Genomic DNA, 26540 nt, shown 5'->3' with positions numbered 1-26540 from the left:
CACTGAAATATACATTAGCTATTCAATTAGATTATAATTATTTAAAAATTAAAAATGTGACTGATACCAGTAATTATTTGAAAGAGTGTAAGCATGTCTCCATTTGATGATATCTTGGTTATCTCCAAGTGAGGTCAAAAGCCTCTTGTTGCATTTGGGTGGTTCGAGGATCAGCAATGGGCATGTGAAATTGTCTCTTTCCAGGCGTGGATTCCAATAATGGGTTCATGCATGCCTCGTAGTTGATACCATCTTTTCCCAGGCCTAGTTTGATTAACATACAAATGGAAATGCCTCTCATATCACATGCAAGATGGAAGAACTGCTTGTCAGGCGATAACGCGAACGAAACCATAAACACACAGCTTTGAAAGCATAGATTTCAATGATACAATGAAGTTGGAAGTTCTAGGGGCGTATGGTTCTTTGTTGCAGGCCAAGTGAAAGGGTATAGACTTGGTTCGCACAGAGACAGCTCTTACTGTTTCTGGAAACCCTTCTACCATAAAGGGGTATTAAATTGCTCCTGACACACTAAGCTGAGAAGCAAAGATTTCAGGTTGTATAAAGTTACCAGATATTTGGCACCCATTTAAGCTAAGCCATTCATGGTAGTGTATTCTGTGCAAATCATTAACCAACAGCAAAGTAGAGTGGTGATAACATGGACATTACTCCAGAGAAAAAGTCAACGGGCTTGTTGTGCAACCTCTGGCAAGTCCTTAGTCTCTGGGAACGTCTATTTCTTTAGCTGAAAAATGGAGGTAATAATGCTTATGGGAAACATGGCATCTGTAGGGTAAGATGATGCTTGTGAAAGTGCTCTCAGAAACTATAAAGTCTGGGACAATATATAATTCTCTGCTGTTGCTGTTATGACTAGTATGACTGTTGGTATCATCATTTTCTGAATCTGCAGAGAAAGTTTTAGGCCAGGAGTTTTCAGAATATATAATATTTTCATCATTGGAGAGATCACTTTTCCTATGTTGAGTCTGTGAGTTGTTCCATATGCAAATTGCACAAAAATATGCATCTTGTAAAACAATATAGTTCCATTCCCTGATATAATCTAGCCTTTAAATTTGGCTTTAAAAAATCATGGTTTTTGATTAAGAGGATGGGCTCATATTTATTTATATTGTTGCTCTCCTCTTTAAAATGATGGTAGGGAAATAAAACAAGCATAAACCCATAGTCACGACAAGGAGGCTGTCAGCAGCTCAGGGATCCCAGCAAGTTTCCGTGAGCTATAAATCAGATGACATAGTGAGGACCAATGAAGATGCCCAGGGAAGTGTGGCAGGGAAGAGTCCCAGGCAATGGAGGCCAGAAGAGATGGGAAGAACGGAGCACAAGCAAGAGCCCTGTGTTCCTCGAACTCTTGAAAGACTTGGGACTGGGCAAGATCATGTCCAGAAAGAGAGTGACGTGTGCATCTGAAAGAAGATTAATTGAAAGTCTGTATGTGAAAGCACTGGCTCCCATCTTCACCATCAACTAGAGAATTCAACTACAGGTGCCCTACAGCCAGTCCTTACCTGACAAGACCAAATATAAAGCCAAACCAAAACCCAATCAAACAAAGTGAAGAGTGTTCTTTGTCAAACAGATATAATGAACTCTCCGAAGAAAATAAGGACAGCTGATGTGGATGCTGACATCCTAGAGCAAAAAGGTAGAAATCCTGGCATTTGGGGGAGTCAAGCATACGGGTTGGTGCCACCTGTTCGCCATCAAGCAAAGCCTGCCATCCACATGTACATAAATCCCCATCTGCTTTAGCACTGACTCATTCTTGGGTGTAAACAGACCACCAAGGATTTCCTGACATTGAAGGAAAGTCTCAAACATAAAAGAAACATAAAACAAAACAAAAAAATATGGCTTTGGAAAAACCATGACTTTAGGAACAGGAAACATGTAAACAAAAAAGACATTCCAGACAATATTTTATCCATAAAACAAGAAAGGGGTACTGCAGCAATGGGTCAGAGAATAACAGAGAACGCTTAGAAATTAAATCCACTATTACCAACATAAAAATGTAATATTGAGGCTAGATGTTAAATTTGAGAGTATTATCCAGCAAGTAAAACAAAAAGTTCAGGAAAAGATGAAGGTAAATATAAGCAACAAAGTATACCAAAAGTCACAGAGAAAAAAGAACAGGGGTGATAGGAAAAGCAGAGGAAGAAAATAAAGAGTAATTAAGTTTCTATGTTAGAAATGAAAGTTACAACACCTTAAGTTTTTATTTTGTTTTGTTTTGAGACAGGGTCTTGCTTTGTTGCCCAGGCTGGAGTGCAGTGGCACGATGACAGCTCACTGCAGCCTCAACCTCCTGGGCTCAAGTGATCCTCCTCCCTCAGCCTCCCAAGTAGCTGGGATCACAGGTGCACACCACTACACCCAGCTAATTTTTTAATTTTGTAGAGACAGGGTCTCACTATGTTGGCCAGGCTGGTCTCAAACTCCTGGGCTCAAGCGATCCTCCTGCCTCAGCCTCCTAAAGTGCTGGGATTACAGGAATAAGCCACCACACTGGTACTTACGTTTAAAGGGACTATTGCAATAAATAGCAATAATAGTAGTCATAGCTAAAGGTTATTGAAAAACTATTATGTGCCAGGCACCACTTTAGAAAGATTTGTATGTAGTGACTTTTTAATCCTCCCAATAAATCTAAGAGATAGCTACTATGATCAATACTGTTTTACTAATGTTATTAGTACAGCTGAGAAAATGGAGACACTGTTACCAGTTAAAACACTTAACCCAAGCTAGTAAATGAGACAACGAGGGTTTAAACTCAGCCAAGTAGGATCCATGGCCTGCATTCTTAAACACTCTACAGTTGACCCTTGAACAACATGAGGGTTAGGGGCACAAAACCCCCTTGAAGTTGAAAATCTGAATTGTTTTGAATACATGAAAACTTAACTACTAATAGCTTGCTGTTGACCAGAAGCTTTACTGATAGTATAAATATCGATTAACACATATTTTATGTGTTACATATATTGTGTATTGTATCCTTTACAACAAAGAAAGCTGATGAAAAGAAAGTATTAAGAAAATCATAAGGAAAAGAAAATATATTTACTATTCATTAAGTGGAAACGTGTGTCCTTGCTGTCTTCATACTGAGTAGGCTGAGATGGAGGAGGAAGGGGAGAGGCTGGTCTCACTGTCTCAGGGGTGACAGAAGTGGAAGATGTGGACCCACACATTTCCAACCTGTGTTATTCAAGGATCAACTGTACCTCCCAAAACATCCTCACGTTGGCAAACTATTCTGAAATCGAAGGTGACTGAGGATGATAAAAATATCCTAAAATATTCCAAAGAAAAAAATGGAAGGTTACCAAAAAAGAAGCAAAATTGAACTGTCATCACATCACTCCCAGTATTCCATACGTTGAAAAATGCTGGAGTCAGAATTTCCAAGTTTTGAGAAGAAAATACGTTTTGACCTAGAATTCCATTCCCAGCCAAATTATCACTCAATTCTGAGGATTAAAACAAAGGTCTTTTTTTTCCTTTAATTTATTTATTTAACTTTAGGTGCATACTATATCTGGCATTTCTCCCCATGTTATCCCTCCCCACCCCCTACTGTCTCTCCCCTACCCACCCCCAACTGCCCCCAGTGTGTGATGCTCCTCTCCCTGAGTCCACGTGTTCACCTGCAAGGATTAAGAAAGTCTACCTCCCCATCTGCTTTCTTTAAAAGTTAGCTATGGATTCCTCCAGTAAATAAGGAGGAAAATTAGAAAACAAAAAAACACGCATGGCATTCAGGAAACAGTGACTACACCAAGGAGAGTATTAAAGAGAAGTCATGACTGTTCAGGTGAGCCACGGACATCACTCAACTCAGGGTGGAGCACAGGGGACAAGAGAACTGGGATCCTCAGAATGAGGTCTCCAACATAAAGGAGAATCAAGCGATACGACAGTGTGAGAAACAGAAAAAAAAATAGAATAAGGTAAATTCAGATCATGAAAAAGGAAATGTAAATCAGGTGGACTTTGTCATAATGTGCAAGCCAGGAAGTATAATCATGACTCCATTGTTAATCAAGTGTATACTGTCTTGGCTCGACACGGTGGCTCACCAGCACTCTGGGAGGCCGAGGCAGGTGGATCACCTGAGGTCAGGAGGCTGAGACCAACCTGGCTAACGTGGTAAAGCCCCATCTCTACTAAAAATACAAAAATTAGCCAGGTGTGGTGGTACACGCCTATAATTCCAGCTACTTGGGAGGCTGAGGCAGGAGACTTGCTTGAACCCAGGAGGTGGATGTTGCAGTGAGCAGAGATCGCACTCTAGCCTGGGTGACAGAGCGGAAAAAAAAAAAATGAAAAGGTATACTGTTTTACAAAGCTACGTACTAAGCAAAGTTATTTACATTTATGGACAAATATTTTTTATGGGAAAAGTAAAAATAAAGTCAAAGAATATTATGTTTGTGTGTGTGTGTGTGTGTGTGTGTGTATCTTTTTTTAGAGACATGGTCTTTTTCCATCACCCAGGCTGGAGTGCAGTGGTACAATCATAGCTCACTGCAGCCTTGAACTCCTTGGCTCAAGTGATCCTCCCACCTCAGATCCTGAGAGCTGGGACCACAGGAACATGCCACCGTGCCCAGCTATTTTTAAATTTATTTTGTAAAGATGTGGTCTCACTATGTTGCCAAGGCTGATCAGAAGTTCCTGGGCTCAAGGGATCCTCCCACGTTGGCCTCTCAAAGTGCTGGGATTACAGATGTGAGCCAGTGCTCCCAGCCAAGACTATTGGAATGGAAAAGAACATTGAAGTTGGGGGAATCGTTAAGTGATGAAGGGAAGGAGGGCAGAGGTACTAAGAACCTTATCCTAGAAGAGCTATGGTCTGAGAATTGATTAAACAATGAAACAAAGAGATTGCATAAGGTAACTTCTATGGTTTGGATGTTTGTTCCCTCCAAACCTCACGTTGAAATTTGATCCCCAATGTGGCGATGTTGGAAGCAGGACCTGGTGGAAGGCTACTGGGTCATGCCGGCGGATCCTTCATGAGTGGATGCTTTTCCTCAAAGGTGAGTGTGTTCCCACTATATTAGTTCCTGCAAGAGCACTGGTTGTTAAAAGGAGCCTGGAGCTGCTTCCTCTCACACCATGTGATCTCTGCACTGGACTCTCCTTCCACTTTCTGCTGTGAGTTAAAGCAGGGTGAGGCCCTCACCAGATGCAATGCTCCATCTTGAAATTTTCAGCAACCAGAATCATGAGCCAAGTAACTTCTCTTCTTTATAAACTACCTGGTCTCATGTATTCTGTTATAGCAACACAAAATAGTCTAAGACAAGGCTGAGTGCGGTAGCTCAGGCCTGTAATCCCAGCACTTTGGGAGGCTGAGGCAGGAGGATCACTTGAACCCTGGAGTTCAAGACCAGCCTGGGCAACATGCTGAGATGCCAACTCTACCAAAAAATAAAAATAATAAAATAAACTAAGACAGTAACTAAGAGAGAAACTAAAAATGACATAACTGTTATATCCCTATCTCCAGAGCCTCAAAATAGAAGTTACATCCTAGGTACCTTTCCTTAGGAAAGTTCTGGAAGATGTGGTCCACCAAAGTCAGGGAATAAACAAAGACGAGGGAAGAAGACATGCTATCCTGGAAACAAGGGATCTAACAGAGAAAAAGATGAAGGAATTCCTGGAATGACACCGAAGGAAAACCCCAGGAGACTGATTAAGGAGCAGAAATAGAGAACTGCTCATCCCAGTTGAGGAGGAGGAGGAAGGAGTTCTGCGTCCAAGAAGAAAGTAAAAACAAGAGACTCCCTGATGTGCTCAAACAAATCTGGAGCAGATTTATAATTACAGGAGAGATTTTGGGAATGAATTGATGATAAATAGAAAACTAGTTGGCCAAGTCTGACGACTCACACCCATAATCCCAGCACTTTGGGAGGCTGAGACCGGAGGATCACTTCAGCTTAGGAGTTTGATACCAGCCTGGGCAACATGGTAAGACCCCATCTCTGCACAAAACTTAAACAATAGCCAGGCATGGTGGCACAGACTTATGCTCCCAGTTACTTTAGAGGCTGAGGTGGAAGAATTACTTGAACCTAGGAGGTCGAGGCTGCAGTGAGCCGAGATCACACCACTGAACTCTAGCCTGGGCAACACAGCAAGACCCCATCTCAAAAACAAAAAAAGACCAAAGCAAGGCAAATTTTGGTGGTGGGGTCAGGGAAGGAGGAGGATGGGCAATTACAAAGTCCAGGGAAAATGGAATTTGTGCAAGACAAGCAGCATAACTGCGACTCAATTGTTAGTAAAAAGTAAACTGTCTTATCAACAGAAATAACTCTACATAGTTATTTCACAGAAATTCTGACATAGTCACACTGGAGGAAGTAAGTGGGGGAGAAGTGTGTGCCTGTGTATGGGGGAGCAGGAAGGATACAAGATCTAAACCCTTACCTTTCACAGTAGGAAATCAAAAGCTGATACAGAAAACCAGAAAATAACAAAACCAGAGCATTAGAAATATGGCGGTGCGTACCTGAAACAACAGCTCAGAGTTGAAAGAGGTTTTCTGGGGGAGCAGTGGAATAGTGGGGAGGAGGGATTCATACAAAGCTGGTGTTTTCCAAGTCAGGCCTCAGGGAATTATTTGGCTTTTAAAAAGTATGCCTAAGTATACTGAAATAAAACCAAAAGCCAGGTTAAAAATTTCAAAATCATTGGGTGTGATGCTCTGAGCACAATGCTTTCTTCTGGATGCATCATAATTAGGAACCATCGTTCCATGCAAAGTTTCCTGGCCCCGGGAGCAGTCCCTCCTGCCACTGTAGGGCCATGCTGAGGACTGTCTTAGAACCCACGCTGGCCTCATTAGGTGATGTTCCTCCAGCTGCTCCATCTCCGAGATAATTACTGCAAACTTCGGCTTATGCTGGCCTCAATTAGACAGGTCCTTTCTTTCAGGGGCATAAGGGCACGGTGGCCATCCAGCAGAAAGCCAGTTAACACTTGAGAAGACATTTGGGCCCATCTCACTAAGGGCATGAAAACACGGCCAGAGTGGCTTCTTTTCAAATCTTAATTGTAGAGGTAACTCCTGTGATTCAGCACCCTGAGAAAATTGAATGGAGGGGTCGAGGGGTGGAGAAGGGATTGTACCATTTTAAATCAGGAGGAGAGGCCCTTCAGCTGCAGCTGGCCTAGCTGCCTCACGTGACCATGTCCATGAAAATGAAGTGAGACAAATGTCATTGAGAGAGCTCCTCTACTCTCTAAAGAGCGAACAGCCAATGCTGGAGGCTACAGCGCTTTCGGGCTCAAGTACTTCCTTCACTCAGGAGTCTTGGCAGGGATAAGAGAAATGTACAAATCTGGCATGTTCTCCTCCTCCTGTGAGTAGCTGCCATCCCACATAGCACGTAAAGTGTGTATGTTGTACATCTTGTGAAGCACATTGTGGCTTTTAAAAAGCAAATGCTCTCCCAGGCAGGTGCAATCACGTTGACGTATTTCTGAAAGCTAAGAAGCAGCCTCTCCATTCGTTTACATTTGCTGTTAAGAACAACCTGGTAGCTAAGAGCTAAGACATTTTTAGACTATGTATTTTATTGGAATTTTAAATGCTTCTAACTGTGCATGCACCAGGAGGTTTTGAAAACGGAGGTTTTAAAGACTTCAAGCGGGCACAGCTAGACGTCTCAGTAGAAGGCAGAATTTTTCCTGAATTATGTTTTATGACAAGGACACATTGGGGTCTTAGGTTCAGCCTGTAAACCTACCTCCATCTGGTTTTGAGGCAAGCCAAAAAAAAAAGGAAAGGAGGGAGGAAAAGAGGAAGATAGCAAGGCAGGAACAAAGAGAACGACCTCGCTTCTACAGTAGATAAATAAACTTGCATGGATTTCTCATCAAAAATGTACTCTTCATAGCAATATGAGAACAAATAATGAGGGGAAAAAAATATCAATTCCCACAAGCACAAAGCCTTAACATTTTCATTTACAACCTCAAACTGAACGGCATCCAGCCATTTCCCATAATTTCAGTAATGGCCGAGACATTGAAACATACAGTAATAACAAACAAAAACACGCCATTATCCATGCACAGATGTAACCTCCAAGCACAGAGATTTTTCTCCAGGACCTTAAAAAAATTGCTTTCAGTTGCATATGCTGCCAAAACGTGCTGATTTTTCTGCCTATTTTCACTCAGTTTGCCTTAGGCTAAAACTACTCACCGCCCAGGCAGGTACCAGACCCCACAGGTCTCAAATTACTGAAATCAAATTGACTTTCATGCTGTTTCTCCTCTAATCCCAATTCTTTGAGGCCCAAGGGGTTATTTACATGCCAAATAGGTCCCACAACCACCATTTCTCCTTGGCGTCCTGGCATCACCGCAGAGACCAAAGGAATCTTTTTTATAATTGTAAATGAGCCCTTCGTTACATCTGGTTCCATCAGCAAGAGATGGGTTTTACCTCCTGAAGAAATCCTATGGGTCTGACCCTTGGAGAAGGCCTGTGCCAACAGGTGGGCATCAGGAACCTCTGCACTCTCACACCCCGAAGGGATGACAGAGGCAATGGTTTCTGTGGTCACGTCCCATGTGACCGCTTGGGGCCAGCATGTCATTTTCTCCAAGCAGTTATTTTTAGTTTTGTAAATGGTAATCACTTCAACAGCGTCGTGGAGAAGATGCAAATGCTTCCCCACAATTTCCAGGTTTTCTCATTCCTTTTCTGGGGGTTTTCTGGGAAAGTTTAGAAGAATGATCTGGAAACAGCTTGCCAGGAGGATAAAGCGGCCAGAATGGCACCCAGAGAGGACAGCTTTTGGCAGCATACAGATTCTTGGCATGGTTCCTCCAGGGCCACAGGGACCATCCTAGCTGGGCCCCGGGCACCTGCCCAGAACTGCTGAGAAGAGCATGGTTCACATGCCACTCATTCTTGGCAGGCGAGATGCAGAAAGCATCGGTCTGTATCATCTCTCCTCTGCCACCTGCCAAGGATTAGACAGGACGTCTTTCCTCCCAGAGAATAAGGACATCTTCCCAGCCAATCTCCCATCACCTGGGCAGGTACTGACCTGGGCTGCTGGTCTTTAAAAGTCATTTGGTTAAATGTTATCCTATTGAAATAAATGGTTTGATCTATATATTCTAAAGTTTAGCATGCCGATATATTAAAAATGATCATATCTTAGATATTTAAAAAAAAAAGTCATTATAATGAAGAGTAACACGTAAACCTTCCAGAGAAGCCTGAAACTTCTGTTGGGGTGTGGGGGTTACGCTGGTGTAAGAACCACAGCCAAAGCAGGTCTAAAACCTTCTATGGAAACAACTAAAATGTGTTCAAAACCTAAAAAGAAGAATTGGGCTCTTTTAAAAGTCAAGAAAAAGAGGAAAGAAAATATGCAATAGCAAAACGTGGGGTGGGAAGGTCTCCCTCTTATACTGGAACTCTAAATATATTTTGTATTATCAGAAGGGAATGGAGAACATGCAAACATTTTTCTGGGGACTTCACGTTTAACCATTTTCATCTTATAATTATCGAGATCTTCATTAATAATAATAATATTATTACATCTGTGAAGCACTTTCTGTATGCCAGGCCCTGTGCTAGGTGCCTTAGATATATTATCTCATTTAATCCTCATAGCCATATGTCTTAGGTGTATTATTGAATGAAATCCTTATATTATCCCAATTTTACAGTTAAGGAAATTGAGGCTTAGAAAGATTAGATGGCTTGTCCAAAATCACACTTTCTAACTGCTGGGGCCAGGATTTAAACCTGGCTTTCTTTAATTATAAAGCCCTTCCCTTCAAGTACTACCCTGTAAATCACCTCTTTCAGAAGAAATGGAGTTGAGTTTGTCACCTTCCTCTCTACCAGTTCCTAGAACCAGACTCATTTTTGAAGACTTTCGTGGACGCCTATATAGCGTGTCAACAAGAAAGCTGACCACTTTCCTCCTTCCTACTTAACACACACACACACACCACATGCGCGTGCATGCGTGTGTGTGCGCTCACACACACACACGGACACATTTGCCTCAAATCCCCTCTCCCTCCTCCCACACTTGAGTAAATCAATTGCTCCATGCTTTATCAAAAGCCTATTTGACCATAAAGAATTTTAGAGAAAATCTGACCCGATCCTTTCATCTCATGGACGAAGAAAATTGAGGCCCAGAGCGTGGCTGATGCCAAATAAGGATTTGGAATTTCTTTTTCTGGAACAGCATTCTGTCCTCTATGCCCCTGCAGCCCATGCTCTGCTGGGCACTGGGTAGGAGGTTAATATCAATCAGCCCTGACCATTGGCTACCTCTCCAGGAGCTAATTGTCCAGAGGAGGGAAAATGCAGGTTTATAAATAACTGAAATATCAGATCAAGCACATTGCAGAGAGGGAAAGTGAAATGGAGTAATGGGGCTAAGAGCTCCAGGAGGGAAAAAAATCGCCTAGCTTTGCAACCAGCAAAGTGTTCAGGAAAGAGGCAGTGTCTGAACTAGACTTGGAAGGGTTGGTAAGCTGTCCATGCGATGTGATGGGATGGACATTGGCAGTGGAGGCTTAAGACATGGATTTCAGGTTAACCAAACCAAACAAATGAAAACACTTGAAGACCAAATAGGTTTTTCCGTGATGACGACATACTAGCCATTCTCATAGTGAGGAGCTGGGTGGATTCTTCAGCTTGACTTCTCCCTGCAGTATCTTGCAGCAGTGGGCTAAAGCCAAGGTAAATTTGGATAGGAGCAAAGGAGTGGCCACCGTTCAGGTCAGGGGAGAAACTAAGGTGGGACAATTCAGTGGGTTGTATATGGGAAGTGGTAGAAATGAACGCACTAAGGGGTTAAAATGTTTTCTAGAGCCTTCTCGAATGTGCTCTCTATGGGCGACTACTACGAAGAATGAAAAGAACCAAAGGAGAGAAGGCTGCCACTTTTCTGGGAAGGCCAGCCCAGACATTAGCTTGATCCACATGTGCTGGCCATGCCTCCTGGAGTCCATCAGCCCTGGCACAATCTTTATAATTCTAAATCTTCCTGAACCAGGCACGTGATGTGTAAAACTAGATCCATTCTTAATGTTGGAAGGGCCATGCCTGCCTTGGAATACAGAAGCATCTGTTAGCGTTAGAAACACACAGCCTTGCCCATTTATTCCACCAGTGGGAGTAAAGATGCCTGGAAAATGAAGCATGAACACACGCTTCCAAAATTGGAAAGGGGATTAAACCTGGCATGGAAGGAGATGGTGTTCTGGGGGAGCTATGGAGACATCGGTCTGGGCTCTGCGATGAATGTCATTGCCGGCCTGACAGCTTCTCCCACTTCTCCATTCCTAGCAGAATCCCGACAATGCGGAGATGTCCACCTTCCCTTTCCAGGAAGGACCTCGTGAGAATTCTAGGGGAGGCTGAGGGAATGGGTCTCAGGGAATCCTGTTTCCTCTTCCAGTGATTGGTTCTGGTACAGGTGTGGGAGAGACATGTGACCAATGAGACATTAGAGAAGTTCCGCTGGGATGCTTCTAGGGAATTTTCCTAACTCCTAAGAGTGAACCATAGAATGAATGGGTCTTTCTTCCTCCTGGATGTGATCAAGTCTGGATGTGACTCCTAGATCTGCTTAAGCCCTGTGGTTACTGGCTTGAGGATGGCAGGGCAGAGAAATGAAAAGAACCTGTGTCCTTGATGACATCACTGAGCCTCTGAGTTAATCAGCCCTGAAGCTTGCCCTGCCTCATGACTTCCTATTAAGTGCTAGAATACATGTCTGTATTATTTGTCAGATTTGGGCAGATTTTCTAGTAGTTGCAACTGAAGGCATTTTAACATATAGTGTATGTATGTATGTATATATATGTATGTACATATACACGTGCACACATTGTAACATTTATTTAATGCTAGCATTGTACACCACATTTGATCTTTCCAACATTCTTGCAAAACCCATACTATTATCCCCATTTCTCAGATGGGAGACCAAAGCTTTAAAGAGTAACTGCTTTAAATAGAATGACTTATTATTAGGTGGTGTGGCTCAGATGGACACCCAAGCCCCTGGAAGAATTCCTTAACCGACAGACCTAATCAAGGATATAATGGGCTGCTCAGGTGTGGTGGCGGCCGCCTGTATTCCCAGCTACTCGGGAGGCTGAAGCAGGAGAATTGCTTGAACCCAGGAGGTGGAGGTTGCGGTGAGCCGAGATCTCACCATTGCACTCCAGTCTGGGCAACAAGAGCGAAACTCCATCTCAATTTAAAAAAAAAAAAAAAAAGCCTCATATTTGCTGTAGGCTTACTCACTGCCAGACACGTTGCCAGCAGTTTACACGTCTAAACAGATTCAATCTCCGTGGTCATCCTCTGAAATGAGTATTATTATTATTCTTATTTTGCAGATGAGAAAACCAAGCCACAGAGGTTAAACAACTTGCTCAAGAACACCCAGCTGAGAGGTGGTATCAATAGAACTTGAACCTAATCTGTGTGGCTCCAAAGCCCACATGTTGAACCCTCAAGGCACAGAGTCAACCCTGGGAGTCCCAGCCAGCCTGAAATCTCTGGTTCTGGTCAGTACATGGACGATCCACATTGGGAAAAGCCAGTATAGTGCAGCTGCCCGGGGTTGTAGGGCCACCTGACCCACGCACTGGAAGCACCTTACCTCTTACAGAAACTTACTTCTAGATTTCAGTGGTGTTGCTTTGAAGACCAGAAGGGAAGCCTTAGGTGTGAACCTGCCTGACCATCATCTCTGGTGTGAATGATCCCACCCAAGCATATTCCTAAGGGCTGGGCTGGACTCCATTCCTGGACCTTTGGCTGGGATGGTTCTTTAACAAAAGTGTTTCCCTTTCACTTTTCAGCAGCATCCCTTCCTTCCTCACTTGTTGGGAAAATCCAGGGCATGTTAGCTCCTGCCTCAGAAGACAAAGAGGAGAAATCCTTCCTGAGCTTCAAAGGAACGTAACAACCCTCAAGGAAGCAGTAGCGTGGCTGGCAGGGTCTGTCTCTCCCTTGGCTTCAGCTGGCCTTTAGTGACAACCCCAAGCCCCCAGCCCCACTGAGAGCTTGACGAACTCTCCTCCTCACTTGGTCCTAGTCCTCATGCACCCCAGCAGAGCTTACTGCATTAATTACTAAGGCTTTGGCTCATTAGAGGCTCTCCCAGTTGGGTAGGGGATTGGCAAAGAGTTGCAATTTAGAGCATTCTGTTTACAAACAAACTAACCTCATAAAGTCAAGCCAGGAGGCAGCAGCTGGGGAGAAGCCACGTTCCCATCCCCTGGCCTTCCCCCACCTCATGGGTTAGTTATCTTCCACTCTTCCTTCCAGAGCACTGTGCACCTGGGCCCTAAGTCACTTCTGTTGGGGAGCCCTTTGGTATTTATGGAATGCCTTTCTGCAGCATTCTGTCTTATTTGCGTGCCTAAGGAGGATTTTGCCCCGATCCCCTGCATTTCAACAAAGCGTCCCACTTGCATTTTCTTTCAGCCGCTTTGCAATCGTTTAATAATACTTAAGTGCGAGGCTCTGGGTTAAGGACTTTATAAAGCTTTCCACACAGTACCTGGGTCAGTTCCCTGACACTTTGTGAAGTGAAGGCTATCACCTTTCCCACTTTACAGGTGAGTATCTGAAGCCTGATGAATCATGGGGAGATGGAGTATATCAGAGGATATCCCCTTGTGCCCTACTGAGACTGGGGCTCCCCCAAACTCCACAGTCCTGCCTCCCTCCAAGGGAGATTCAGTACAAACCAAATATCCACCCAGAAGTAACGCTGTCCTATCCATTTCACTTTCCCACCACGATATAATCCTTTGGCTTTGCTCTCTGAGGCCTTAATGGGTTACACAAAGACCACCCTCTTCCTCAGGGTCTCCTGTCTCTCCCCTACCCTGCAAAGACATCCACAACAAATCACCACTTGGGAGCCAGTAACAAGATGCCAATTATTGTTACAGGAACCAAGTTTAAAGCAGGGGTTTTCTGATGGGAAAAAGCGTGACTTCGAGCAAGTTTCTCATCTCTGTGACTTTAACACATTTTCTACATTTTTAGCAAAATTATAGAAGATAGTTTCTTTTGGAATCTTCTGAGCGGCCTCCATTTTTATTCAAGGTGGCAAATTAATCCACATGTTAAATTTGAACGACAGAGCGGCCTTCTCTTTTAGAATTGATTCCAGTTTGGTCAAAAGCAACACTCTCTTCAAAAGTTAGCTTGGAGCCAACGAACAGAGGGAAAAGAACGCTCAAGCAGTCTACTTAAACGAGACCTCGCTCCATCCCACCAATTAAAGGGAAATTAAAACGGCTTCCAACTAGACCTTTAAATGCCTCTGAAGGGGAATTTCTGAAGAAAAAGTCTTTGCTGTTGGAGATGCTTGTAAAAGATATCACAGTCTTCAATCTCAAGGGTCCCCAGATTCCTGAAATCTTTGATCATCTAAATTTAGCTGTTTTCATAAACATTTCAGACAGCAGGCTAATTTTTATTCCCTGGAGAGCTTCATGCAATCAGACTGCAAGTCCAGGAAGAATGTCAACTTCTAAGAACAATCCCAAGCCTTGCCAAGACTAACAGCCAGATACCAGCTATTCGGCTGACTTTAAATCTGTGTCATTACTCACGGCCCCTTGGAGAGGAGCATGAAGTTTTACTATACGCTGCTTGTAATTCAACAAATAATTACTGAGTGGGTGACGTGGGCAAGGCCTCTTCGCAGGGTGATGTGAGGGAAGCAGAGATGAGCAGGCCTGGTTGCTGCCACTGCAGTCTACTGAAAGAAAGAAGATAATATCCTACTGATCAGGTTTCAGGTTGGTGCAAAAGTAATTGCGGTTTTGTCATTGAAGGTAATGGCCATTTAACGGGTTCTTTAACTGTTGGAGGACTTTTTGTGGTGTCCTAGTCACGGCTATCTCCATCATCTCCATCATTAAGGTCCTCTGTGGCCCACTCTCTCAGCTAATTACCACAGGAAAGACAGGATTAGGTGCAATTACTTTTGCACCATGTAATAATGTGTGAATGTGTGAGTGTATGTGCGTTTGTGTGTGTGCGTGTGTGTGTGTGTGCAAGTGCCTATGCATGCATGCTTGTGAGAAGCAATACACTCCAAGGACAAGTTGTTGAAAATATGTCATTTAATGTGAGATTTAAAGAATGGATAGAACTACGGGTAATTTTTCTCTCTTTCCATTTTCCTTTTTTATGGCTGTCAAGTTGTTTATACGATTAATAACAATCAAGCAGAGAAAAACAGGGAGGAGATGAAGGCCAGTGCGCTCTGAGAGTACCATGAACGCACAGGCATGGAACCTGGAAATCCCGAGGTGGACCATTTAGAAAAGAATATGCTGCTAATATCTTTCTTTCGTTTGGAAAACAAATTCATGACTGTGCGCCTTTATTCAGTAGCTGTATGGTGTTTGCCTACACAGGTTTCTATTATTACCAGTAAAAGGATCTCTTACTAAGGCCTGGGATAAGAGCCGTGGGCACCTACCTGCCCTAGAATCAGCCTGTCTAGGTGCAAACCCAGCTCCCTCGTGTACTGGCCACGTGACCTTGCACAGGTCATTTAAGTTTTTGAGCTTCAATTTCTGATATTTGATTTGAGAATAATAGTAGTACCTGGTTTATACAGTCGTCAGGATGAAAGGAGATTCTCTCTCTAAAAAATACCTTGTACACTGCACATAGTAAATGTTCTATAAAAGTCCACAGCTGTCTCAACATCTAGGGAGAATTCTTTTCGGCCATGTCTTCTTGGAATTACTGATGGGACCATTTTGACCTAGTAGATGATTTTTTTTTAAACCATGTGGTTTTTTGGTTTTTGTTGTTTTTTTGAGATGGAGTCTTGCTCTGTCACCCAGGCTGGAGTGCAGTGGTGCAACCTATGCTCACTGCAACCTCCACCTCCTGGGTTCAAGCGATTTTCCTGCCTCAGCCTCCTGAGTAGCTGTGACTACAGGCAGGTGCCACCACATGCAGTTACTTTTTTTGTATTTTTAGTAGAGACAGGGTTTCTTGGCAAGGATGGTCCTGATCTCCTGACCTCATTATCCGCCTGCCTCGCAGCCTCCCAAAGTGCTGGGATTACAGGCGTGATCCACCACGCCTGGGCCGTGTACTTTAATAAAGATGGACCACAATACCCATATGTCCATCTCATCACTTCATCTTACTTTCAATTACCCAGGCTTAATCTTCTGGAAAGCAGAACTCCAAGCATACAGATGAGAAAATCGGCTCAGACCCTGTCTCCCAGTGGAGAGACGTAGCATCCAGCTAAATCCTAGGACTTCTGACTTGAATCCACTTCTTTTCCCACTATTTGATGCAATCTATTAAATGTCTTAATGTCATGGGTGTGTTAATGAGGATTCGTTTTGTGGCAAAAGCAGAATCAGAACTGCGTTGTCCCCTGTGATGAAACATCCACTCTAGACTGCTCCATCGAGGCAGGACTCAGAGGTCAAAAGGATATAACGTGCCTGGTTTCTGGTCATCTCACGCTTCTCTTGTGGCTTCATCCTCAGGCTCCACATGGCTGGAGAAGCCTCCAGCATCCCCAGACCTACATTTCAAGAGGCATCCTGTGCTCGATCCTGCCTTGGGGTCATGAGCCCATCCTTGATGGGATTATGACAATTAGCCAAGACCAGGTCACAAGTCACCATCAACAAACCCCATGGAGAAGGGTGTGGGTTCTCTGCTTGGTGAAGAATAGATCACGTATTTCACCACGGTCCATCCCACCCACACTGAGCACAGAAGTGGGGCTGCTTCCACAGAGGTCATTCAAGATTCTGTTACCAGGCAAGCCAAGTCAACATTCGTCCACTGAGAAATATTTTACCAAATGGGTCAACATGGTAATAAAGCTTCAGTAACAGTTAGGAAGTAGCCATTACTGGATAATAGAGGAGAAAATTATTTTCTGGCTGAGAGTTACATGTATATCTCCCATTTTCAAATCACCAGAATGTAATAAAATAGACTTCAAAGATCACATCACAAGATGCCCATAATTTCTTTCTTTCTTTCTTTTTTAATAGAGGGAGTCTCACTCTGTCACGCAGGCTGGAGTGCAGTGGCACAATCTTGGCTTACTGCAACCTCTGCCTCCCAGGTTTTAGCAATTCTCTTGCCTCAGACTCCTGAGTAGCTGGGATTACAGGCACACACTGCTGCGCCTGGCGAATTTTTTTTGTATTTTAGTAGAGATGGGGTTTCATCGTATTGCCTAGGCTGGTCTTGAACTCCTGAGTTCAGGCAGTCCACCCTCCTTGGCCTCCCAAAGAGCTGGGACTACAGGCAGGAGCTGCCACGCCTGGTCATGATGCCCACAATTTCTTAACCCAAGGGTTATCCTGTGCACATCTATCCTGACTGTGATGGACCTAATCCCATCTTTCCTATTGTAATTAGCTGAGAGAGTGGTCCACAGAGGACCTTAATGATGGAGATGATGGAGACAGCCATGACTAGGACCACCACGAAAAGTCCTCCAACGGTTAAAGAACCCAAGCATGGGTTCTCTAACCCATACTGGATCAGAGAAAAGCCCAAAGGGAGACAGGCTAATTATCTCCTAATATTTGAAGGGCTGTCATGTATGGGAGAAACATATTGTTAATTCTATATTTTATTTAGAGGTAACATTCCAACGAATGGATGGAAGTTATCGGAAGGCAGGTTTTGGTTCAACAGTGGTATAGTGAATGCTTGTTCATTTTGCTCTCCAGCATACATTCTTCCTTTTTCTGATAACGGCACCCTGATTTTGTTCTTGGGAGACATTTCCTCCACTCTCATTGCATGTAGTTTGAACAGCTTCCATACACACCTTCAAGAAAGTAGCCTGTGATGGCGGTTTAGCCAGTCGGTTCAATGCATGTCCAGGCCACAGGCCCTGGTTGTTGGTGGCAGTCACTTTCTGTATCCCTCAGCCCACCTGTGGTTTCTGCTGAGCCAGGGTGCCCAGTTCCTTGGAATTTGTGTCGTGTTGCCTCTTAAGCTCCTAAAACAAACTTAGTGTAGAAGGGGAAACTTCTCCAGCACATCAGATAGATGTTTTATTGTGTTCTGCTTGGATATCTTCAATTATGAGATCCTGTGATGTTACCCTGGCAGCATCACAGCTCAAGCACCTGCTCTGTCTCCCTGCTTTGCTGCCTCGGGCCCTTATCCGAAGCCACTCCCCAACCCCGGCATAACCCATCTGAATTCAGCCCAAAGTGGGGAGGTGGAAGGAAGCAAATGCCTCCAAAAAATTTTTAACCAATGGAGACAGGAGATGGGGTGTCAATGAACCATCATCCTGTCCTTCTGGGGGGCATTCTACACAATTTCTGAGGGACCCCATTTGTTCATAGCTGTAACCAGTTCCATTGTATACCTTTTATTGACTTTCCCTCTTTCCCTGGGCTCACCTTCCACATTAACTACTTGTGCTCAAATCTCAATCTGAGGCTCTGTGGGTGAGTGGCAGGTGGCACCCAAACTAAGTCATTGAGAATTGATATGTTATCCAGTTTGGGCCAATGAGAGAACAAAAACTCCCACGAATTAGAAGGGAGCCACTGGGGTGGTGTCATGAAAAAATGAGTCTGAATTTGCCAGAAACCACCAAGCAGATCCTGAGAATGAAGCCAACTAGGAGGAAACAAGCTGAGATGAAGCTTGGCGATATCCTTTGAGCCCTGAATCAAGCCTCACCTGAACCCCACTTAACCTGGAATCTTGAACATTATGTGACCCAGTACATTCCTCTTTTAGCTCAATTAATTTTAACAGGGAAAGATGGAAAGTGGAGGGATTTTTCCCCTCCACTTTCAACCAAAAGATTCTGAACTAAAACCACAAAGAAATAAGTTTCCAACCATTAATACTGCCTAGCAATCAATAAGGCTGCCTTGAAAAGTATTAAGCTCCCCATAATTGAAGAGATCCAAGCAGAATACATTAAAACATCTATCTGATGTGCTGGAGAAGGTTTCTCCTTCTACACTAAGTTTGCTTTAGGGGCTTACGAGGCAAAACTACACAAATTCCAAGATCCACTTTGACTCTAATGTATCTGACTAATAAAAATGAGTAAGTTGCTTCAACAGCTCTCTGAGAGGTGGCCAGTGACAGTGTTTCCTGCTTTGCTCTTACTCATCACACTGTGACATGTTTTGCCTCTGTGTCCCCACCCAAATCTCATGTTAAATTGTAATCCCCAATGCTGAGGGAGGGACTTGGTGGGAGGTCATGGGAGAGGATTTCCCCCTTGCTGCTCCTGTGCTGGTGAGTGAGTTCTCACAACATCTGGTTGTCTGAAAGTGTACAGCTCTTCCCCCTTCACTCCCTTTCTCTCCTGCTGGCCATATGAAAGCGTGCTTTGCTTCCCCTTTGCCTTCTGTCATGATTGTAAGTTTCCTGAGGCCTCCCCAGAAGCAGAAACCTGTATAGCCTGCAGAACCAGGAGCCAATTAAACCTTTTTTCTTAGTCTTGTAGCAATGCAAAAACGGACTACTACACACTGCTCACATAGTATTAACCAATCACATTTCATTGATTAATCATTGTTTCCCCTGTTATCTCCCAACTCTCTGCCAATTTGGATTGCTGATACTTATTCAAAGCTTTTCTTTTCAGAATTGCTTAAATGCTACATTCTCTACCTGTATCAGAGGGTTAACAAGACAATCAGCACACACAGCATTCATATCAAGTCCCAAAAAGAGATGTTCTCACTGAGGAGGAATCAGTCAATCCAGAGGCAGCAAGCAGGATTCACAGCTTTCTGGTTACTAAAATAATGACTGCTTTTACTCAGGGCAAGCCTAATTATTATCTTGATGGCAGAAGGTTCAGATGTGTTATCCTCAGGTTCACAGATCTCCTCCCCTCATCCCCAAAGACCTGCTCCCACAAGGCATGCTACATTAATATTTATTTTCTCTGAAACAGCATGCATTAACCAAATGAGTAAGGCAGCAGGAAATAACTGGTCTCAGAATTTTTTAAATAAAAAATAAATCAGCTTATTAATGGTGAATATATACTAAGAGGCACTCGTTTTTAAGAGAGATGTTCCACCTTGCATACAGAAAGAGCTACCTGGCATGGTTAGTGGGAACACATTACAGATGGGAGTGAAGTCCTCATCGACGGCCGGATGGCCACCATTCCCCCCGCCCACATTTGGAAGGAGAGACCATAATACATACCATGCTCAGAGCTACATAAATGAAAAAAAAAAAAAGAAAGAGGAGAGAGGTGATAGCCCTTAACATTTCTGGCCCAATGAAAGAAGCTTTTAATCAGAAAGCACTAATTCAGTTATGGTCAGCAGAAAGACAGTAAGAGACAGACTTTCTGACTGTTGTAAAATGTAATTGATTAGGGTTTCTGAGTCTTGTTCATTTTTTTAAATGTTCTATCTTGTAATATATTACATATACAGTTTGTCGGCTATATTTGTTCACTTTCTCTCAATTATCTGCATACATAAAATGTGACAAAGGCTGCTTTTCTTTTAATTTACTTTAATGATCAGATGAGTTTCAACCATCGGCGGCAGAATCATGAAATGTTTTCCTTTACACAAAGACCAGTGTTTCAGTAAACTCACAAATGGATAGGAACGTGCATATCACCTCTCTCTCTCTCGCTCACTCACTCACTCAGTCTTCTCTGTCTCCCACCCCCCTGCCCTGTTCTTCCACGCAATGGCTCTCTTTTCCTCTGGGCTGCTGGGAAAATGGACAATGGACAAGTCTAACACTCGTCACAAGAAGAACACGGAGAAGATGGACGAGTGGCGCTGAGTGAGCCCCAAGAAGACGCTTCCCCCCAGACTCATCTGAGTTCTGCAAAGCCCCACAGATGGGCAGCCAACCAGAAGCCCACCCCTCTTGCCAATTCTCCCACTGGAAAGTGGAGGATTCCGGGTAGAAATCTGGTGGGAGGCACGGGGCAGTTTGGCCTTTCACGTCCCAAGTAATTAGGCCTGATGCTTGAAGGAATGTCCTTGAACTTGGTTGATGGACAAGAAAAAGCTGGCATATTTGGGCTGAACTTTTAGGCTTGGCAGAGTGTTCACGCCATAGGTGCACAGGGACCGAGCATCAGAGGGAAGAAAGAGCACAGAGCTGCGGTCCAAAGACCAAAAGTGTGCCCGGCTTCTCTATTGTCTGGCCTCCAACTAAACATTCCCTTTTATGCCTTCCTTTCCGGGCACAAAGACCCATTCAACTGTGAAGGCAACTTCAACAAATTCGACACCACAGATACGGTACCATGTGTGTCCCTGTGTGCTGGGCTCTGTTCTCAGCAGTAGGCTACCAAGATAAACAAAGAAAAACAGGTGCCTTTTCGGAAGCCTTGGTTGAGCAAGGGAAGTGGGTCCATAAATAAATAATTAGAGAACAAATACATCCTCTTTACGGCCTGCTAGGCTTATACTAAAATTCCCTTAAAGTTGGAATGGCTTCTGTTTCGGAAATTCACGTCTCTCCAAAATTATACTTCTAGCACCAGGGCTTTATGAATCAAATTAATGATCAGATGGGTTGAAGAGCTGAAGATGAACATTGAGATTTCCTGATGCCAAGATTAATGTGCTACATCTATTCTGGGGCTCTCCAAAGACAAAAAGACAAAACAAAGCGAAGACACCTCTTAAGGGCTGGAATATGTCTCTGCTCACCCCACAAATTCATATGTTCAAGTCCTAACGCCCGGTACCTCAGACTGTGACTAGATTTGCAGACAGGGGCTTTCAAGAGAAAATTAAGGTAAAAATGAGTCTGTTCAGGTGATCCTTAATCCAATATGACTGGCGTACTTATGAGAAGAGGAAATTCAGCACACAAAGTGACCACAGGGGAACACGGAGGAACAGCCACGTGAAGAGGCAAGCCGTCTACAAGCTGAGGAGAGAGACCACAGGAGAAACCTCTCCCCTGCCAGTGCCTTGAGCTTGGACTTCCAGCCTCCAGAACCAGGAGAAAATCAATTGTTATGGTTTAAGCCACCCAGTCTTGGGAGGCTGAGGCAGGCAGATAATGAGGTCAGGAGATCGAGACCATCTTGGCCAACATGGTGAAACTCTGTCTCTACTAAAAATACAAAAGAATTAGCCGGGCGTGGTGGCGCTAGTCCCAGCTACTCAGGAGACTGAGGCAGGAGAATCACTTGAACCTGGGAGGTGGAGGTTGTGGTGAGCAGAGATCGGGCTGCTGTACTCCAGCCTGGGTGACAGAGTGAGATGGAAAGAAGGGAGGGAGGAAAAGGGAGAGAAGGACGGGAAGGAAGGGAAGGAAGGAAAGGAAGGGAAAGAAAGGAAAGAAAGAAAGGAGAGAAAGAGAAAGAAAGGAAAGAAAGAAAGAAGAAAGGGAAGGAAAGGAAAGAGAGGAAAGAAAGAAAGAAGGAAGAGGGGAGGGAGGGAGGGAAGAATGGAGGAAGGGAGGAAGGGAGGGAGGGAGGGAGGGAGGGAGGAAGGAAGGAAGGAAGGAAGGAAGGAAGGAAGGAAGGAAGGAAGGAAGGAGCCACCCAGTCTGTAGGATCACTATAGCAGTCCTAGCAAACTAACACAGCTTGACTCCCTCTTCTCATGCCTCCTGTCCTGAAGCCAAGAGGCTGGAGAACTCATTGAGCAGATCTCCCCCCTTGGCTGACCATGGAGAGACCTTCCTGCCAGCCTCAGGCACCAGCACCCCTCGGCGGCATTGTGCACCAAAGCACAAAATGGCGCAGTACCACCTTATACCCTGAGAAACTGCTTTGCCCCTCAGCACACAAAAAGGGAGCTCCTGCCCTCCCGCTGTTCACAGACTGAGCACCGAGCTCACTGCCCTGCTGGCTCCCTTCACTGAGCTCTGCCTCACCTTAGACTTTTCTACTGCAATCCCACTCAGCCTCGCGGGATCTTCAGATTTGATGCTCGGCATCATCTTGCAAACTTGGACTCTGGCTCCCTCCTGCCCTCAAATCCCATTCGGTGTTGCCAGGACCACTGGGTCCTCCCAGCATTATGAGTGGACCCAGGGAGCTCACAGCATTCTCATACTTCCTCAAATCTCTCCTCACTCCAGACAGAACAACTCCAAAAATGTGTCCAGCTTCTCTTATCTGGCCTCCAACTAAACGTTCCCTTTCAGGCCTTCCTCGCCAGGCACAAAGACCCATTCAACTGTGAAGGCAACTTCAACAAATTCAATTCTACAGATACGGTACCATGTGTATCCCTACATGCTGGACTCTGTTCTGAGCAGTAGGCTACCAAGATAAACAAGTAGTCGCCACCCCGTGAGCCAAGTGCCCAAGTCTCCTCTCTGCCAGGGTGTCCCTAGCATCTACTCAGAGCCTGGCACACAGTGTGGGCTTCATATACATCTAGTGATCAAATCGCAGACTGGGTACGTACACAAAGAACAGCCTTTCTCTCTTAACCCCATGCATTCTTTCAGAGCAAGGCTCCTGAGTCAAGTGAAAGCATTTTAGATTTATTCAGAGCGTAATCTCTTGTCAAGGATGATGGGGGAAGGTGAGAAGACCCCGGAGCACTTCTGAACACAGACGGATATGGATGAAGGCATCGCAGGCACTCTAATTTCCCCTGAGTGAGTGGGAAATACCCTGTCGCCATTAGCGTCAGATTTCCTGGCCTCCTGGCTTTACCACGGCTCCAGTGTTATGTGAACCTTTATTTTTATATTGTACAGAACACACACTCAGACAAAAAAAAAAAAAAAAAAGTAAAGGGGAATAGTTTTTCTCAGCTATTGGAAAACATATATAAGCTTCACGCACCCCCTATTACCGGTAAAATTGTTTTCAGATCTGGCATGTCCTATGTTAAACCGCTTCCTCATTCTTTTTTTTATGTGCAGCTTTCACTGTGAAATAGTTTTTGTGTCTGGACAATGAAATTGAACTTGCCTAAAGGGCAAGGAACAATGTATAATCATAAATTGAAAACTTTTCAGTTGGAAAGAGGTCACTGGAGGCAAAGAGATGGTGGGAGACTTTTGTTTTTTCTGAGATGGAGGCTCACTCTGTCACCCAGGCTGGGGTGCAGTGGTTAGATCTAGGCCCACTGCAACCTCTGCTGCCAGTGTTCAAGCAATTCTCCTGTCTTAGCCTCTTGAGTAGCTGGGATCACAGACGCCCGCCACTACACCTGGCTAATTTTTGTATTTTTACTAGAGATAGGGTTTCACCATGTTGGCCAGGATGGTCTCAATCTCTTGACCTCGTGATCCGCCCGCCTCGGCCTCCCAAAGTGCCAGTTTCTTCATCTTAAAATGTAATCAATCAATTCAGCATCTAGGCAGGGAGTGGAGGCGGAGGGCTTCTGCCTTTATGATACATGGAATACCAGATGCCAGGCCTTTTCCTGTTGGAATTCTAGAGGAGGAACCGTCTATCTTTGGCTGCCTCAACTAGGGAACCCCAAAATGAGAGAAAGGTCTTCGTGCCTCACATGGCTGAAAGTCCTGCCCTTTTCAGCTGCGACTGCATCCTAAGGAATCCCAGCTTCACTTGGCTCCACCACACACAGTCCACAGAGTGAGCAAAATCTGCTGCGTATATAAGCCAGATCGTGTCACTGACTGGCCTGAAACCCTCAATGCTTAATATACCTCCCACTTACCACAAACCCCAAATTCCTTACTAGGGCCTCTAAGGCCAGTTAAGACCTGCCAATCCCGAAACTCCACCCCACCCCCCGCACCACCCCTGCACCCCCAACACCTCACTCCACTGACCTAGGCTGCAGTTACACCTGCCTTCCCATGGTTCCTCGATCCTGCCCTGATCTTTGTTGCCTGAAGGTAATGGCTCCCCGAATCTGCCCTGATCTTTATTGCCTGAGGGTTATGGTTCTTCCGTGGATGCTTTTGTCACTGCATTCCTTTCCTGTGGCTGCTGTAAGAAGTCACCCCAAACTGGGTGACTTAACAGAAATTTACTATCTCCCAGTTCTGAAGGCTGGAGTTGAAAACTGAGGCTTCAGCAGGGCCCCGCTCCACCCAAGGGCTCCAGGGAACCATGGTCCCTTGCCCCTCCCAGCTTCTGGTGGCTTTGGCTTTCCCTGTGGCAGAGTCCTCAGCTCTCTGCCTCTGTCTTCACATTGCCCTCTCTTCTGTATCTTTGTCTTTCCCCGCTCTGTCTCTACTTATCACTGGATTTAAGCCCACCTGGACAATCCAGAGTGATTTCACCTAGAGATCCATTTTAATTACCTCTGCAAAGACCCTTTTCCAATCAAGGTCACTGTCAAAGCTTCCTGGGAATGCTTGGCTAGGACATGGACATATCTTTCTGTGGGCCACCACTGACCCACGAGCCCCATTGCCACACGTTTTTACTAAGTCAGAAACGACATAGTCACAATCGGGATGGGGCAAGGGGAGGATGGTGCTCCTGGCATCCAGTGAGTAGAGGCCAGAGAAGCTGCCAAACACAGGATGCACAGGATGACTCTCCACAAGAGAGGGTTATCCAGTCCCAAATGTCAATAGTGCTGAGATAGAGAAGACCTGCCCCCCAGCTCTGGCACCTGCTGTTCCCTCTTCCCAGGAGACTAGCCTCACACGCCCGTGGATGATCCAATCTTGTTACTGCGGCCTCACCACAGTCACCCCATCACCCTATCCACTCGCTGCTGCAACCTGTGTTTCATTTCCCTCAGAGCTGCGTCTCAATGGGAAGCTTGTTTGCTGTGTCTCCCTTTCTCCTGTCCCCAATGCTCCCCACCAACCACAGAAGACTGACTACAAACTCCATGTGAAAAGCAGATTTTGTCTCTTTCAGAACTATATCTCCATATCAAGAACAGAGCAGATGCTCTGTGTGCACTTTCTGAATGGAAGAATGAATGAATGAACAAGTGACTATCTGGCAAGAGGGTAGGTCCCAGAAGCACCGCCCACACCAAACATTGCCAGCACCCTTGAGGGGTTTGAGGGGACTTCAGGAACTGAGAGAGACCATCAGTGAATATACCAAGATGTCCTTTGCCAGAGAGCTTAAGCGATAAATAAAAAAATATCTTTCCTTCTTTTTCTGGTGAGTTTCAAAAATGTGGGTTTCACCAGTGTCTATCCTGTGCCTAGGATGGTGATAACTGATGTGATATTAACAATGAAGGTGAAAGCAAGATCCCCAACTTTAACAACCCTGGATTGTGGTTAAGAAGATGAGACTGAACCCGGATAAAACAGTGTCTGATTCAGTGCCAGGCTGAGTGAGGCTAGAGAGAGCAGGCAGCTAGGAAGGAATGGGTGGTGTGGTGAAAGTCACATCATGGGGGCTTGCTTCAACAGCACATATTAAAATTAGAATGATACAGAGACGATTAGCACAGACCCCGTGTAAGATGGCACAGCAGTTCATGAAGTGTCCCATGGTTTGCTCAGTCTTCACAAGGTCATTTCACTATTAGCGGACTTGCCCCAAGGA

The 26540-nt window shown here is 44.7% G+C and overlaps 1 protein-coding gene and 1 non-coding gene across 2 annotated transcripts in view; one reads left to right on the top strand and one right to left on the bottom strand.

Annotated features, from left to right (window-relative positions):
- Positions 1-26540, bottom strand: part of KAZN (kazrin, periplakin interacting protein) — a 1270084-nt gene that overhangs the window by 1006215 nt on the left and 237329 nt on the right. The gene's annotated exons all lie outside the window — the stretch shown is intronic.
- On the top strand, positions 26391-26492 carry LOC135269536 (U6 spliceosomal RNA). The gene has a single exon (XR_010337798.1). It is a non-coding gene; the product is annotated as a U6 spliceosomal RNA (small nuclear RNA).

The sequence above is a fragment of the Aotus nancymaae genome, unplaced genomic scaffold (assembly GCF_030222135.1).
Source record: "Aotus nancymaae isolate 86718 unplaced genomic scaffold, 86718_ANA_hifiasm-v0.15.2.pri h1tg000053l, whole genome shotgun sequence".
Classification (NCBI taxonomy): domain Eukaryota; kingdom Metazoa; phylum Chordata; class Mammalia; order Primates; family Aotidae; genus Aotus; species Aotus nancymaae.
Note: the sequence above shows the minus strand (reverse complement) of the source record. Positions and strands in the feature narration are given on the sequence as shown.